This window comes from Condylura cristata, unplaced genomic scaffold (assembly GCF_000260355.1).
Source record: "Condylura cristata isolate star-nosed mole 26May11 unplaced genomic scaffold, ConCri1.0 scaffold00006, whole genome shotgun sequence".
NCBI classification, from domain to species: Eukaryota; Metazoa; Chordata; class Mammalia; order Eulipotyphla; family Talpidae; genus Condylura; species Condylura cristata.
Window position 1 is genome coordinate 17,358,571 of NW_004567107.1, and position 16,733 is coordinate 17,375,303.

General features: G+C 41.6%; 1 protein-coding gene across 1 annotated transcript in view; it reads right to left on the minus strand.

The window, feature by feature from the left end:
• LOC101635968 (A-kinase anchor protein 2) overlaps window positions 1–16,733 on the minus strand; it is a 384,285-nt gene that overhangs the window by 96,533 nt on the left and 271,019 nt on the right. The gene's annotated exons all lie outside the window — the stretch shown is intronic.

The following is a 16,733-nucleotide window of genomic DNA, read 5'->3' on the forward strand; positions in this document are numbered from 1 at the left end:
TCCTCCCAGTGCTCGAGGGGGCGCGGACGAGTCTATACCGAAACCAGGAGATGAACCAGTGGATAGATTAAAGAAGGGGTGTGTGTGGAGGGACAGGGCAAGTGAGGCGGCGTGTTTCTGAACCGGGGAGAGGGCTCTGCGCGTGTTCCTGTGCGCTCGCGTTAGGGCAGCGGTGGGCGTGCCGGTGCAGACAAACGGGTAAGCGAGCGTAGAGGGAAGTAAGCGAGTGCCTGTGCGCGCTCACCACCCCAGGAATTGCGGAGTTCCAACCCAAGGGGGAGCGAGTCCCTCAGCCCTTCCCCAGCGCCACGACTGTCCCCGGGTAAGTCGGGCTGCTGGAAACCTCCGGGAAGTGCGTCCTAGCGATTGGGAAAGGGGTCTCCGTGTGTTTTGGGGCGCTCCCTCGTGTGGTCCGGAGACTGAGCTGGGCTGCTTCCATCTCACTGACCCCCCCCCCAGGCTTCCTGCTGCCCCCCGCTGTGACACCTGGAGTCGAAGCGTGAGTGTTAGCGAAGACAGGGGCGGGGAAGCAGGCAGCTGATACTCAGCGTGGGGCTGCCTTAGGCGGGTGTCCAGCCAACCCTCACTCCCCAGCAGTCTGAAATTTCAGTCTGTAATCCCCTCCCCCACATGAATATTTAAAGATGTTAATGAGTCTTTGAAAATGGACTGTGTAGAGAGCCTGAGGACACCCAGAAAGATCCCATATAGAAAACAGCATTAAAAAAAAAAAAAAAAAGAGCATGTAGTTATCTTACTTTGCACGTTCTCTGCAGAGGAAAATAGCAAAGTCAGATTTCTTGAATTCAGACTTTCCCTGAGGCATAAGGTTTTCATTTTCCTAGCGACTGTCTCTTCAGCTTTGCAAGTCACTGTCTCCTTGCTCTCTTAGGACTTACCATCCTAGGTTGTTCCCGTCCAAGATCTTAGGGTGCTCTTTTGACAGTCAATTCTGCCTCCTAACCAGAACAGGGGTACACAACTGCCGCGTTCTGGCTCTTCTTTCCTGGTGCACAAAGGTCCCCTATTTCCAATACAAAGACATGACATCATCTGCAACTACCCAAAAAGCTGCCTCTCAAAGGGCACTTTAAAAATAAAAATGGCCTCTTTGCTGCTTTCAGTTTTATTTACACCTTTACTCAAAAAGGGAATAAAGTCTACAGTGGAGATGTTAGCTGTTCTCCTCAGGGTTCCTGAATGCCAATAGGCTTCCTTTTTTGGCAATTAGGAACTGTTTCACCATTTTTTTTTTTTTGTATGTGTGTCTCTTGTTACACTATTGAATTTTCAATAGAATTTACTGACCAGTGGCCAGAGATTAGAGAGTTTGGGCCTCTATCAATTCCTTTCTTTGTTTCCTTCCTTCCTCCCTTCCTCCCCTTCTCCCTCCTTTGCTTCTTTTCTTCTTTCCTTCTTCTCCTCCCACCCTCCCTTCCTTCCTTTTGGGTCCTATGACCACTGACTTAAAAAAATTAGTATTTGGGCCCTCCCTGGTGGCGCAGCAGGTTAAAGCACATGGCGTGGCAGACCTCTCCTGGCCCACCCGCTGCTCCCCTCAGCAGTGCACTTCGTCCATCTGCCTGTTCTGCTCCCCACTCTGCCTCTGGTGAAGCCTCTCACCACCCCTGAGCCTCTGTACCCCAGTTCTGTATGAACAAATAAATAAATCTTTAAAAAAAAAAAAAGAGTATTTGGGTGCCCTACATTGTGATCAATTTTTAGCAATTTACTATTGTGTGAAAAACTCACATTGAAATGGGCATGTTTGGGTACTGTTATTTATTTATGTGAACCAGGACTCTTCAGGGAAGGATTCTAGTTACAACAGAAGTAAGATTTTATACAGTGTTGCGGTAAGTACTTCATATACTTTCTTCATATATTCCTAAATTAGAATACATGTAAAGTGAGCCCACCTTGGTGGTACAGCAGGTTAGGGCACAACACTGGACGCTGGCTACAGCCGCTTCAGTGGCAGTTCGATCCCCTACCCTGGAGCTGACCCACATGGCATAGCAGGCCTCTCCTGTCTCGCCTGCTGCGCCCCTCAACAGTGTACTTCATTGATCTGCCTATTCTGCTCCCCACTCTGTCTCTCACCACCTCTGTACCTCTGGCCTGTACCCCAGCTCTGTATGCATAAATAAATAAATCTTAAAAAAATAAATTATAAAGTTTACAAGTCAAATTCATTTCATTATTAGAGTACAACAAATCACACTGACCTTACTCTGAATTATTCCTTTCCTATGGAAATGTCAATGTTCTGTTAATTAATTTTAGTGTTTGGTTATATCCTAGAGAAAACTATTGGTAATATTAATTTAGGGAATATATATGTTCAATAGATATTACTTTATAAGAATATTTCCCTTTCTTTCATCTATGAGATATTAAAGTGATAATTATGATTACATTCAATATTTTTAATATAAAAGGTTTTGTGCTCAAAACAGGTGCTCAAAAATATTTCTTTGGTTTGTTTAGCAATGTCTGAAGATATAGTTGATCATCACAATGGAGAGGAAGGTGATGTTACTGGCTTCTACTTGGTAGAGGCCAGGGATATTGCTAAACATCTTGAAGTGTACAGGACAGTCCTCTCACAGCAAAGGATCATCTCACTCCAAAGGGCACTGGCGCTGAGGTTGAGATCTCTTGACGGACTAAGAAAACATTTCGCAAAGCCAGTACCCCAAAACCACAAGATAACAAAACTAGCTCCATGTTATTTAAAATAATACAGCTTCCACCTTTACCTACAAGTGCTAAATGTCTGGGGGTAGGGCCAGGGAAACTGTTTTAATAGCTGCCTCCTGAGTCTTAGGAACAACAAAGTAAGAAACATTAGTAATGAGGACTGGCTTTGTTACCATGTACATGCAATGGTTCATTATCGGAGATCTCATTCTATGATAATGGTTATTAGAGGTGAGAATGTGTTATCAAAGAAGCACATTTCCTTTCCTAGGTAAACTTTAGAAGCACAGTGAAGCACGTTGTTAGGATTTACAAATGTTAAATGTTCCCAAAGCTCCTACATCATCAAGGACATAAAGCTTTCTGTGGACATTTTGCGTGGTCAGAGAGACCAAGGTTCCCTTCACTATGGCCCAAGTGCTCACGTGGCCTCTGCCATGCCCTGGCCCACTTGAAACTGTGCTTCTGAGCAAGAATGGTCTCCAGGGGCCCCAAGAAGTAGAATGCACTTACTAAAGGAACACCAAAAATAAAGGTTAATTTTCTGGGAAAGGAGTGAGCCTAGGCACAAACTGTCAGGCTTTTCTTTCTTCCCAACCTTAGTAAAATAATCTAAATTCAGTAATGGTCTAGCAGTAGCCTCTGACCCCTCAACTACAGAAGTGAAGAAGCTGAAAAAAATGACAAGTGAGCAAGAGAGAGAACTAATCTGATAATCCAAATGAGGGGCTGGGACTGGTCCTTCATAAAAGAGGATTTTCCATTTCCTTCTGTTAAGAAGACTAAAAAGTATCAGCTGGAATGTAATCCTAAATACTAAAAATAGATTTGCTAGAGGAAAAAGTAAGACTAAGATAGAAAAACAAAACTAATATCAAAAGGTAGCCCCTCATCAAACCAATTACCCCAAAGGTGTGGGGATTTCGCACTATCATCAGCTGAGGTCACTGGAAAGTTAGGAATAATCACAAGTTCAAGGGCATAACCTTGGAACCAGAAGCATCATTAAAACCCTAAGGAAAGAAAAAACTGGGAAGGGCTCTTCCTGGTGGCGCAGCGGGTTAGGACGCAGCACTGCAAGTGAGCAGCAGCTGCTTCAATGTGAGTTCGATCCCCGCCCAGAGGTGACCACATGGGTCCCCAGAGAGGACCCGCCCAGAGGTGACCACATGGGTCCCCAGAGAGGACCCGCCCGCTGCTCCCCTCAGCAGTGTACTTCATAGATCTGCCTGTTCTGCTCCCCACTCTGTCTCTGGTGAATCCTGCACCTCTGGCTTGTATTCCAGTTCTGTATGAATAAATAAATCTTTTTAAAAATAAAGAAAAGAAAGAAGCCCTTAAAAAAAATAAGGAAAATATCTGCAACAACCAGAGCAATAGGTTATTATCTCTAATATATAAATAATTCTTACAAGTCAATAAGGAAATTAGTAACTACCTAGTAGAAAAAAAGAACCTAGTACTAGTTTTTTTATTAATTAATAAAATTATTGGCAATTAAATTAAGGAATAGATGTTCAAATTCTTCATAATCAAGAAATACAACTAAGATTATTGGGATAATCTATTTTGCTTATGATACTGGTAATATGTCTTGAAACTTCAACAATGTTGATAACACTTAACACTGGAATTCACTTTGATAATTAAGAAACTTTAAAGATTCTATGAAGTCAGATGAAAGACTAGAGTGGTGGGAAAGAGTTAGTTAATGGGAAATTCCTGACTATATAGTGAGTGAAATTAAAGCGAATATGTAAGTTTTATTTGCTGTGTTAAATTGTGATGTGAGTACTGCTGATGTCTATACCTTAGTAAAACATATATTTGGAGAACCAAAGGCGAGGGAGCTGTGTGTGACAGGGTGCAGGACAGATGTCAGGCAAGATGGATGTGACATTAATAATTCAAGCAAAGTGGAAAATCAGAACAAGAAGTGACCCAAACTCACCCCACCTCTGGAGTTAGCCACTTGAAGTTAAAAATCCTTAAAAATAGTGGAGTGGGGCCCTCCCTGTTGGTGCAGCGGGTTAAAGCATAACACTGAGAAGCTACAGCTACTTCTGCATGAGTTCGATTCCCGCCTTCCCCGGAGGTGACCACATGGCGCTGCAGACCTCTCCTGACCCGCCCGCTGCTCCCCTCAGCAGTGTACTTCTTCAATCTGCCTGTTCTGCTCCCCACTCTGTCTCTAGTGAGCCTCTCGCCGCCCCTGAGCCTCTGGCCTGTACCCCAGCTCTGTATGCACAAATAAATAAATCTTAAAAAAAAAAAAAATAGTGGGGCGGTTACTTGACAACCTCCACCATTTAGATACAGGGAAGCAAATAATTTTGATTTAATTATAAAAGGCTATATAGGTCATGATGTAATCAAACAACTGACAAACTCCTTGCATTCAAAGATCATTTGCTTGTTTTCAAATTCAAATAGTGGTTTTACCCTATTCATCTGGATGTTTTTATGTTTATGATTTCCCACTGCAGGCATTCTGCACTGATCTGTGGTTCTTATGGAAGCACAAGAAGATCACCACTAGATAATGTTGCCTTTGCATTCAAGGATGACTCATCCATAGATTGTTTAACGGTCAACTCTCTGAATGAACAACATGTAAGACTGACATGTGTCAGCCTACAGACGTTTTTTAATGACTTCATATTTTATCACCCTTCTAATACCATCTTTTCTTTAAGGGTAGGCTGGGTTGTCGAATTACAGTGGTCACTTTGTAAATTCACATGGAAAATAGGCTGGAGAAAGAAAGGGATGGAGGGAGGGAGGGTGAGGGGAAGGTGTTAGGAAGGAAGGAGGAAATAGAAAGGGAAGAAGGCAGGAAGGAAGGGTTGATTCTGGGACTGATCTGGTGTCCAGGGAGCCCTATTATTTAGTCTGTCTGTCTGCCTCTGATATACAGCCTGTTTGAGAATCACCCGTGTGGACACAGTCATATTTTGGCAGGGGAAGGAGACAGCAGTGAACACAGAGGCAGGGATGGTGTCATTTAAGAGCACTTGGCCCTTGAACTGTGTTTACTCCTGTTCTTGGCCTAATTTTCAGTGCCTGCCTTTCCTTCATTTCCTTTCAGGGTCTCTGGTGTCCTGTGCCTGAATAAGTTTCTTTCCTGCCTGTTCCACATTTATTTCCTTTCCCTACATCCTCATACTGGGCCTCTCCTTTGCCAAACTCTCTAACATAAGGAAATGTTGACCCGAGTACATTCACCTCCTGCCCCTTAAGACTCTTTTTTCCAAAGACCTTTAAAAACACTCCAAGGAAACATTCCAAAACCCAACTAGCATTTTCCCATTGAGATGTTTGCATTTAGTTATCACATGAGCGCAGAGCTGTGCCTTCTCTACATGGACATTGTGACATTCTCTCCCCAAGATTGCCCGCTGTTGACTACATTCAAATGACACCATTATAAAGAGAAGGTCAGATCATAACCCAAACATGAGTCTTCTAGGGAATGGAACAGCAAGGAAAAGCCTTTTGGCGAGGACAGAGAAATCGGCTGTTGAGTGAGAAAGACAGGGTGGGAACAGACACTCACTCAGAGGACAGAGTGCCTCTGGGGAGTGGGGGGCGGGAAGGGGGGTGCAGCCAGATGGCTACACAGACTAAGCAGCAGGGCTCACATCCTCAGCTCCTTGAATAGTGACAAAAATGTACTCGTGGTATCCTTCGGTCATTCACGGCAAAACCCTAGGAGACCCCAGTTCTTTGTTTCTTGACTCAGAACTTTATCTCATTGAACAAATGAAACATTTAAAAAATCTAGTAAACACTCCAGAGTTCATGTCCTGGTGGAGACATAGTGTGAAAACAAGGTCCTCTTTTGGGATGGCATTGAAAATATAAAATATGCCAAGTATACTTGGAATGTCCACTGCCTGTGCACTGATGAGCTGTTGGAAAGCAGCCAGGCAGCGTGGAGTCCTAAAGGACCTTTCTCAAGGAGTAAAACCGAAAAATACATATTTCAAATCTGTATCTCAAAAGTCATGTGTGTTTTAAACTACTGTTTTACCCGGTACTGCTAAACTCTTTTTCAAAGTTAGGAAAGGTGGAAAATTATTTTTAAAGTATGGACTGCAACAATTCCCCAGTAATTCCCAAGTGTTTCCCCAAAACAGGCTGGTAATTTATGGAAAGAATGGAAAGAACCATAAATTAAGGGATATGGAAGGACTTTTTGTAATATTGAGGAGGAAAAAAGACTAAATTTTGACATTTAACATTTTCATAATTCTAATTATCCCAGCGGTGCAACCTCTGACCTACTCATCAAAGGTTTTAATACTGAGAACTAACTAATGAGATAATAGGCCTTTTCGGAAAACTATATCGTAACAAGCTCCAGGCATTCTAAGTTCATGACACAGAGTGAGTTAATTACTTACTAAGTAGCCTCTCAGATTTTAAAGGGTTAAGAGCATTTACATAAGGAGAATGTCAATCACTGCTTCCATAGCATATTAAAGGTCTCTTGGAATGGGACCGTGGCCAAAGAAAAATTACTTTAGAAACCACAGTAGCTTCTAATAAAGTCATCTGAGACACACACACCTACATTATCTTTGAAGATTCTCCAGCTCCAATAAGCACCTCTGCCTCTTTGACCCTCTCCCACTCCTCTCACTTTCTTTCTCCTCCTTCCTCCCTCACCCCTCTCACTTTTCCTCCTTCCTTCCTTCCTTTTCCTTTTAGACCATCGCCTAGTTAATATTTGGAGCAGACACTGCAAGCTCAAATAACGTAATAAGCCAGACAGATAGCATAAATGAGTAAAGCTCTGACTCAGGCACGGAGGAGCCGCACTGCTAAGTAATTTATAGACTGGCTGAGATAAGAGAGGCAAATACAGACATGAGAACTGTGTGTTTACATAGTCCTTGCTGTTACTGCTGCTGCTTTCTATCAGGAATTTCCTTACTGGCTTGGGATGGGTAGGAGCATCTCTAACAGTCAGAGACATGGGGCCAAGAGCTAGGAGGAAAACAGCATGTCATCCACACTGCTTTCCTCATTTTACAGTCTAGAAGTGACGGTGAAAAACAGGGACTTGAGACAGAGGCCTGGGATCGAATACTGACCTGTCTCTTATTATAGCTCTTGTTGTTGATAACCACATCACCCTACCCGACAATTCAGATTTACTGTTCTGGAAAGCACTTATCACCATCTTCCATACAATATTAGTACTTGTTTGTTTCTTATCTGTCTCTCCCTACCAAAGTGTAACTGACATGCGTACAGGGCTATGTATAGAAACCTTTGTTAATTTCTAGATGTCCCTTGATGGTCATAGAGTAGGTATTCATTAAAACTTATTGCACAAATAAAAATGGAATTAAACATCCTTGTGTTCACAGAGTTACTATTCTAATGGGGTATGAAAATGGAGAAAGAGTAGAATGAATAGTAGGAAAGGAAATGAAAGGCCAATGGAATGAACGATTAAAAATGTGTTATTTCCAGTCATATAGGTATCATTATGATTCCATGTAGCTATTAGAAATACATTATTACTAGGAGGTGGTTATTGTGACAAAGAAAAAGAAAGCAGGGGAAAGGGATAGCTATTGAGGGCAGAGGTAATATTTGCTTGTAGTATGATCATGAAGAGACTCTTTGATAAGGTAACACTGGAGGAAAGGCAAGACAAAGCATGACAGTGAACTAGGGAATATTGAGGGAAAAGCATTTCAGCATAGGGAACAGGCACGGAGGTGTGAAGACTGAGCAGTCACATTTGAAGCAACCAAAGGCCTTTAGAGCTGAAGGGGACTAGGTGTGTGGAGGGTGGCAGTTGGGTGAAATCTATGCAGCAGCTGGTCAAGTCAGATCATGAAGGCTTCACAAGCCTTGATGGATAGCTTGGGTTTTTATTTCCCTCAAGAAAATAAAAAGCCACTCATTTACTTTAAGTGGATAAATGGTTTGACTTAGATTTTTAAAAGGTGACGGGGGTGGGGGGGGTTGATTTGAGACAGGAAAGCAGCAGTCGGAGACCACTCAGAAACTCTTGGGGTGATCTGGGCGAGATGACAAGAGTGTAACTGCATAATCAGGGGGCGGGGGTGAGCCTCATGATGGAATCAGCTTGCAGATGTAACTGGAAGGGAGCTGCACCAGGAGGGAGGCACCAGCAATGTGCTTGGAACACATCAACAGAGATCTGTGAGATGCTCGTCACAGTGAGTCTGTTTTGACCGGTTCCAAAAAAATCCCCATTTCATCAGGTTTTCAGAAAATTTCTTTTCAACTCATCAAAACAGCCCTTTCAACTACACTGGGGGAAAGCACATCTTGAACTTTTCAGCAAAAATAAATAAATAAAATGTACTTTTTAAAACATTATATAAATTAAGTTTTTCTATAAGAGGAGTTCTTAGAAGAATTTAGAATTTCATATGAAAGAATCATGTTGACCCTCAAATTGCTAACGTTTACCATGGGTGAGTTCAACTGACCTCCCCTTTTTCTCTCCTATTGTCTGTAACAATTCTTCTCCCCTTTGCTTCCTAATCACAAACACAATACGCCTCTCTTCAGACATACCACTTGCATAAAGAATGTGAAAGTTATTGATCCCCTCTGTGGGGACAGCACACTCTGTGGTCCTTTCTTTGCTGTAGACCTAACACCAACTGAAGGGCTGTTTGTGAAGTTAACTGGCTCAGAATTGCCCAGAAAAGGAAGATTATGCCAGGAACACCAGCAAAAGGAGAATTAACCGGTGTTAGGTGGATACAGGCTGACAGCTCAATTTTCATCATCCAGTGATTTCAGGTGGGAACCTCCAATAGCATACTTTATTCCCTTGTGCCTCGACACCCTAATCTTTAAAATGGGAACAACTCTATAGTGTTCATATCATGGGTTTCTGGTGAGCACAGGAGGAATTAATGCTAACAGACAATAGAAACTATCTTTTAGATTCTCAATTGGTGTTAGCACTTGTTATAGTAAATCTGTGCCAGTCTGTTGCTGCATAATTTCGATGTGGCCGCTCCAAAAAGCCAGAGGGTGTTAGATCATGTCAGTTCTCGAATAATTTTTTCTCCTAGAGGATCATAAGCATTTCCTTTCATTCAATTTTATCGATAACATGTCCTGAGTTATAAAAGGAATACTTTAGGGTCCTCCCTGGTGGTGCAGTGGGTTAAAGTACAGCACTGTGAAGCATTCCTCAGCCACTGCAGTGTGAGCTCGATCCCCATCCAGGGAGGTGACCCACAAGGCACAGCAGACCTCTGCTGTCTCACCCGCTGCTCCCCTCAGCAGTGTACTTTGTGATCTGCCTATTCTGCTTCCCACTCTGTCTCTGGTGAATCCTTTCACTTCCCCTGCACCTCTGATCTGTGTGCATAAATAAATAAATCTTTTTAAAAAAGAAATCTTGGCCCTCCCTGGTGGCGCAGCGGGTTAAAGCACAGCACTGAAAAGCTAAGGCCACTTCCGCATGAGTTCGATTCCCGCCTGCCCCGGAGGTGACCACATGGCGTGGCAGACCTCTCCTGACCCGCTCGCTGCTCCCCTCAGCAGTGTACTTCATCAATCTGCCTGTTCTGCTCCCCACTCTGTCTCTGGTGAAGCCTCTCGCCGCCCCTGAGCCTCTGGCCTGTACCCCAGTTCTGTATGTACAAATAAAATAAATCTTTAAAAAAAAAAAGAAATCTTTATTCATTATATGGAGTACAAAATACTATGGGCTCTGGAATATGACAGACCTACGAGTGAATCATGACTCCACTTTTATAGATTTTGTGACCTTTAGAGGATCAGTTCCGTCTGTTCTACAGCTCAGTACACGAGGGTACTTATTTCATATGAATGATAAAAGAAATAATGCAGGAAAAATAACTGCGCTTAATCTGGGGAAATGATAAGGAGTGAGTAGAGAGGAAAGAAAGTAGGAAGCAAATGAAGGAGGGAAAGAGGGAGAGAGAAAAGGAGAGAAGGTAAGAAAATAGGAAGGATGGGTCAGTGACTCTCAAGGATAAGAAAGAAAATCCACATGGAGGATAAAAGGATAGAGTTTATTTTAACAAACTATCAAAATCTCTGAAACATGCTTAGAAACATGCATACTTTCATTTGAAAAAGATAAAGATTCTTCTTTTGCAATGCATTTCTCTTAAGAGGGATTTTCCTATGTCACTCCTGGGATAAACCAAATATAAACTATGACATTTTTTTCATTTTTGGGATTTGTTTATATTTCCTTTGGAAGAACCAACAGTTTTAAAGCACATTAAAAATAATAAAATGAATGGTTCTCAGTAGATGAATGTTTGTCTATTTCTCAACTTAAATAAGCTTTTTTTAAAATGTCCAAAGAATTTATTGACATGAATTTGAAAAATCACTCTCAAGATTTGAACTTGTTTAAATATGGTTTGCCACATATAAAAGCATACAACACAACATTCAATGAGTTGATTTTTCCCCCTGAAATTGAACAAATATTATATAACATAGAAATGCCTATATTTTAGGAAACACTAAGAAAAAAACTGCTCCCAACTCAGGCCTGGTGGTTAGAGCATTCTAATAAATCCTGCAGAATGACTGTGTGCTGAATTTTTCCAGATACAATGAAAGGTCTATTTATTCACTGTAGGCCCGGCTTCCCCTATTTACTGAAGAGGCAGTTGTGTTTTATCATATTCATGAATCACTGCAGGAGGATGATAATGAAAAATTTAATCAGAATGTTGATAGGAGGAAGACCCAAGGGCAAACCTCAAAAACAACCAAATCTCTGGGATGAAAACCTAATCTCCCACCAGTAAATTCCAGCTTTGCATTTGAAGAACAATTGTAGAAAGAACTTACAGAAAAGCTCCTTATGGATCGGGGGCTGTGAGACCCTCTACATGTCCACACAGAAACATCATTATTTGGCTCTATGGACCCAATCATAAGAGCAAGGGCGGCCTGCCTAGATTAGTCTCCCTCTTGCTTCACTTCGTCTGTAAACTGAAGATACTCCTATCACATCCCTCATGGGGATGTGGTCAGAATTAAATAACACAATGCCCTAGCGCTCAGGACATTACAGGATGACACAAGGGACTGTCTCAAAACTCAGTAAGCTATTATTCTCCTTATTCATTCTTCTATACTGAAATTCACTAAAAAGCTTATCATAATAGGGTCAAACTCACAGTCTGAGCCAATGTGGAGAGTATGATAATGGATTCGTTCTCCACTTTCAAACCTACATTTCTTTGGGAGAGGAAGTGGGGACTGCAGCATCTGGCATATTGTTTTCCCTTTAGAAATAGACATAATGGCCCTCCCTGGTGGTGCAGCAGGTTAAAGCACAGCACTAAGAAGCTAAAGCCCTTCAGCACGTGTTTGATCCCCACCCCGGAGGTGACCCACATGACGTGGCAGACCTCTGCTAACCTGCCTGCTGCTCTCCTGAGCAGTGTACTTCATCAATCAGCCTGTTCTGCTCCCCACTCTGTCTCTGGTGAAGCCTCTCACCGCCCCTGCACCTCTGGCCTGTACACCAGTTTTATATACATAAATAAAGAAATCTTAAAAAAAAAAAGAAAGAAAGAAATAGACATAAGAATGCTAGGCTTCGATACATGTGACATCTCCGCTGGGCTTACTTCCAAGAAAGAATTGTTTCCATAGCAGCTCAACTGACATCAAAACTGCCCAGTTTTTGGTAGATGGATCTATCAGCTCTCCTCTTCTAGCCTATGAACCAATCCCCTTGTCACATTTTCTTTTTATCTACAATGTACACGTGTGTCATGAGTTTTACTATATATACTACATGTTTTCTTTTTAAAGATTTATTTATTTATGCATACAAGAACTGGGTGTAGGCCACAGGTGTGGGGGTGAGAGAATTCATCAGAGATAGGGAACAGGCAGGTTGACTGACATACACTGCTGGGGGAGCAGCATGTGAGACAGAAGATTTCTGCTGTGCCCTGTGGGTCACCTCCCTGGCCAGGGATCGAACTTGAGCTGAAGTGGCTGCAGCTTGATTCATAGAGCTGAGACATAAACCCTTATGCCAACAGGGAGGCCTGACACTACATGTTTTTATAGAAGCAAGGATGAGGGCCAGTGGAAGATAGAAGAAGAAAGAGCTGGAAATAATAATGACACACACCCTCGTAACTGTGACAATGGTTGGAATTATAAAGACAAGAAACAAGATTGGTGAGATTATGCAGAAAAAGGAGCCTTCACACACAGATGGTGGGCATGTAGGTTGGTGCAGCTACTGTGGAGAACAGTGTGGAGATTCCTCAAAAAGTTGTGAATAGTAAACTAAGATCCATCTATTCCACTTCTAGTTGTCTCTCCAAAAGAATATGAAAACACCCCTTTGAAGAGATATATACACCTCGTTTTCATTGCAACATTATTCACCATAGCCAAGAGTTGGAAACAACCTTAGTTTCCAAGGACAGATGAGTGGAAAAAGAAGTAGTGGTGTATAAACACAATGTAATACTCAGCTATATTAAAAAAAGTGAAATCCTGCCATTTGCATTAATACAAATGGACCTAGAAGGTATTATGCTTACTGGCATAGGTCAGACAGAGAAAGGCAAACATCATACGATTTTACACATCAAGTGAAACAAAAGAGAATATAAATAGTTGAGACTACATCAAGCTAAAAGTCTTCTGCACAGGGAAAGAGACAATAACTAAAATCAAGAGACACCCTACTGAATGGGAAAAACATTGCACACCATATATTTGGTGAGGGACTGACATCAAAGCTCTTCAAAGGACTCATACAAATCAACAAAAATTAAACAAGTAACCTAATTAAAAAGGGACCAGAGCAGCTAAATAGGCACTTTTCCGAACAAGAAACACATAGTGTTAATGTGGGTGTGCAAGAAAAGGAACCCTTTTCACCGCCAGTGGAACCGTAGCTTGGTCCAGCCCCTAGGGAAAGAAGTGTGGAGCGTTCTCAAAAGACTAAAAATGGACCTGCCACATAACCCAGCAATCCCACTCCTAAGTATCTACTCAAAAAACATTAATTCGAAAGGAAACCTGCACTCCTGTGTTTACGGCAGCAGCATTTACAATAGCCCAGATGGAGAAACAACCTAAATGCCCCCCACACAGAGGGGTGGACTAAGAAAATGCAGTATATGTACTCAATGGAATACTCAGCAGTCAAAAAGGATAAACTTATGCTCTTTGCAGCAACATGGGGTGGGGCTGAAAGGGATGGTGCTCCATGAAATGAGCCAGAAAGAGAAAGATTAAATATGGCACGGTGTCACTTACATGTGGAATACAGAGAAACCAAGCAAACGGTCAAAGGCAAACTTTAAAACGAACCCTTGAAAACTGGCCATTGATCTTTGGCTTTTAGAAAAAGGGGGGATGGAAGAGGAGAAAGTTGGGGAGAAAACAGGACAATGGACTATGAGTGAGGCTATGAGTGCTTTGGTGGCAGGAGTCCTAGGGTCACTATACCTGGGAAGGAATCTTATGCTGTCTACACTAGCCAGGATGTAAAATGATGGTGCTCCAGTAGCAATATAAATGCATCCAACAAAGGCTGTATACTTGAAACCTATATAATGTTATAAGGCAACATGACTTCGACAACAAAGAGGGATAAAAAAGGAAGGTGCCTGCTGATCAAAAGGGGACACTAGCTGTTCACTTAAGCTTAAGCTTCAGTGTTTGTATAATGAAGCAAGAACTTCCTGCTGATGAATGCAACAGATATTCATGAGAATTACACTCAAGATTTGTAAGACCTCTGTGATTCCTGATTTGTTTCAGAGGGACAAGACCTACTGTAAATGGCCACATGAATAATTTGTTTTTCAGGAATAACTTGGGACTAGCCCAAATCCTTGGGGACAATAATGATAACTTATTTACAAATCAACTGGTTAAATTAAACCCTGCTTGAGTGGGAACCAGATTGGCAACTTTCCAAGAGCACTGAAGACCAGTGGTTTCTGCCAAGATCTATGTTTGACTTGCTTAGCTTGGTTCTGTGGGACGTCATAGACTTTGATCCTTGCAAATGGAGCCTGCCTCAAAGTTAGTTGAATTGGGGTAGGTCATCCACAAGAAGACAGGTTTATCTGCCATTGGGCTCTGACATACATAGACAGCAACAAGAGACTATTTCTAGAGCTTTATTATCATTTGTCTCTCCTGCTGCTGGAACGTTCGAAATGTGCATAAAGGAAATAGACTGGTGTGTTCAGGAAATATCTGTGAACATGTCAGAACTCTTGCTGGGAGTATCCAGGCCAGTGTCATCTATTTTAAGAGGTGGCCACTCAGTGAGAGGGAGATTTTACTAAGCAACAGAGTTGGTAAAGTACAAGAATATTTCATCAACACTTTAAAAATTGGGATGATGAAAGTATCTACAGAAAATGAAATCAGGTCAACACTGATAGCCCAGCTAAAATGAAAATCCTAGAAAATGCCACAGAAAAATCATAATATACTCAGACTGAAGGAGAGATTTTTTGAGTTAAAGAAAAACAAACTGAAGCCCATTCCCCTGGTTTTACTTTGTAGAGAAACCAATGAGGTTCAAAACTTGATAAGGGTCACATTTGGAAGCCTTAATTTCTAGGATAAAAGTGTATTAGAAGACAGGCTGTCAGTATATGTGATATTGTTGGTAGGTTGTCAGTATATTGTGTATACTGAAAATGCACAAGACTATTTTAAAGCCCACTATAATTTACTATGTTTCTAAAATGAATAGTCATAGTAAAACAACAAAAATTTTCTAACATTACTAATAACTCTAGACACAATAGTCAAATATACTAAGAGCTTCCTTTCATTTCCTTTGGGATACTCCTCCCCAGAGGTAGCAAATTAATATATAGGACACACACTTAAATTAGCATTTTAGGAAACCAATAAACAATTTCCTATATAAGTATATCCCATGAAATCTTTAGTACTGCCTCATACTAACAAATTCTTCATTTTTAATCTAAAATTCAAGTGCCAACTGGGTGTTGTATTTCCTGTCCCATCCTTGAAGCTCTCCTGTGTTAGCTAATAGTAAAATGAATCTGCATTCATCAAGATGCATATAAAAAGGTGAAAAAATACCTTTCTGCCTGGGTTGCAGTGCTCACACTGATACCTTTGCTAACCACATCTGTAAAATGGACTAATAACAGTTCTCCTTTGTAGGGTTCCATTGGGGATTATATGAGATGGTACATGTAGGGGCCCAGCTCAGCATCCAGGTCACAGGATATGCTCAATCAATACCAGCTATCTTTGCTGACAAATGAACACAGTGAAGAAATAACATGACAAAGACTGAGCCTTCTTATTCATAGGATTATTCCTCACCTATACATAGATAATTGAGAACTGTCAATGCATATGACTTCAATTTACATGAAAATATGGAGTAAGACACAGGGATAATAATAGCTATCGATGACGAAGCAATTATAGTTGACAACAACAGTGCTTTTCATATTTGTTTTTTGTAATAGTGCAAAAATGAATATTAAGGGTCCCCCGTGGTGGCCTAGGAGTTAAGTCTCAGTATTACGGCCTAAGTTCAATCCCAGCAAGGGCAGAGATCCACACATGGTGCAGCAGCCCTCTCCTGTCTCACCCGCTGCACCCCTCAGCATGTATTTCAGCACATCTCCCTGTTCTGCTCCTCACTCTGTCTCTGGTGAATACTTTCATCCCCTGTACCACAGCTCTGGTCTATACCCCCAGGTTTTCTAGGCAAAAAAAAAAAAAAAAAAAATTAAGACACTGATTCTCAGAGAGGGGATATTGTGAAAATTTAGCCACATAGGAGCCATAACTCCTTCCTACCCAACTGCCAACCACCTCTGTGATGCACTGCCCTCAAGAGTTCTAAAGAATAAAAATAAATAAATAAAATTTTTCCATAAAATATTTTCTTTGGCATGAAGGAAATTCAGAGCAAGCTTTACATATGTATACAATGTAGAAAGGACTTTTGGTCCCAAGTGTGTCTTTTTGTCCAAAGCCCA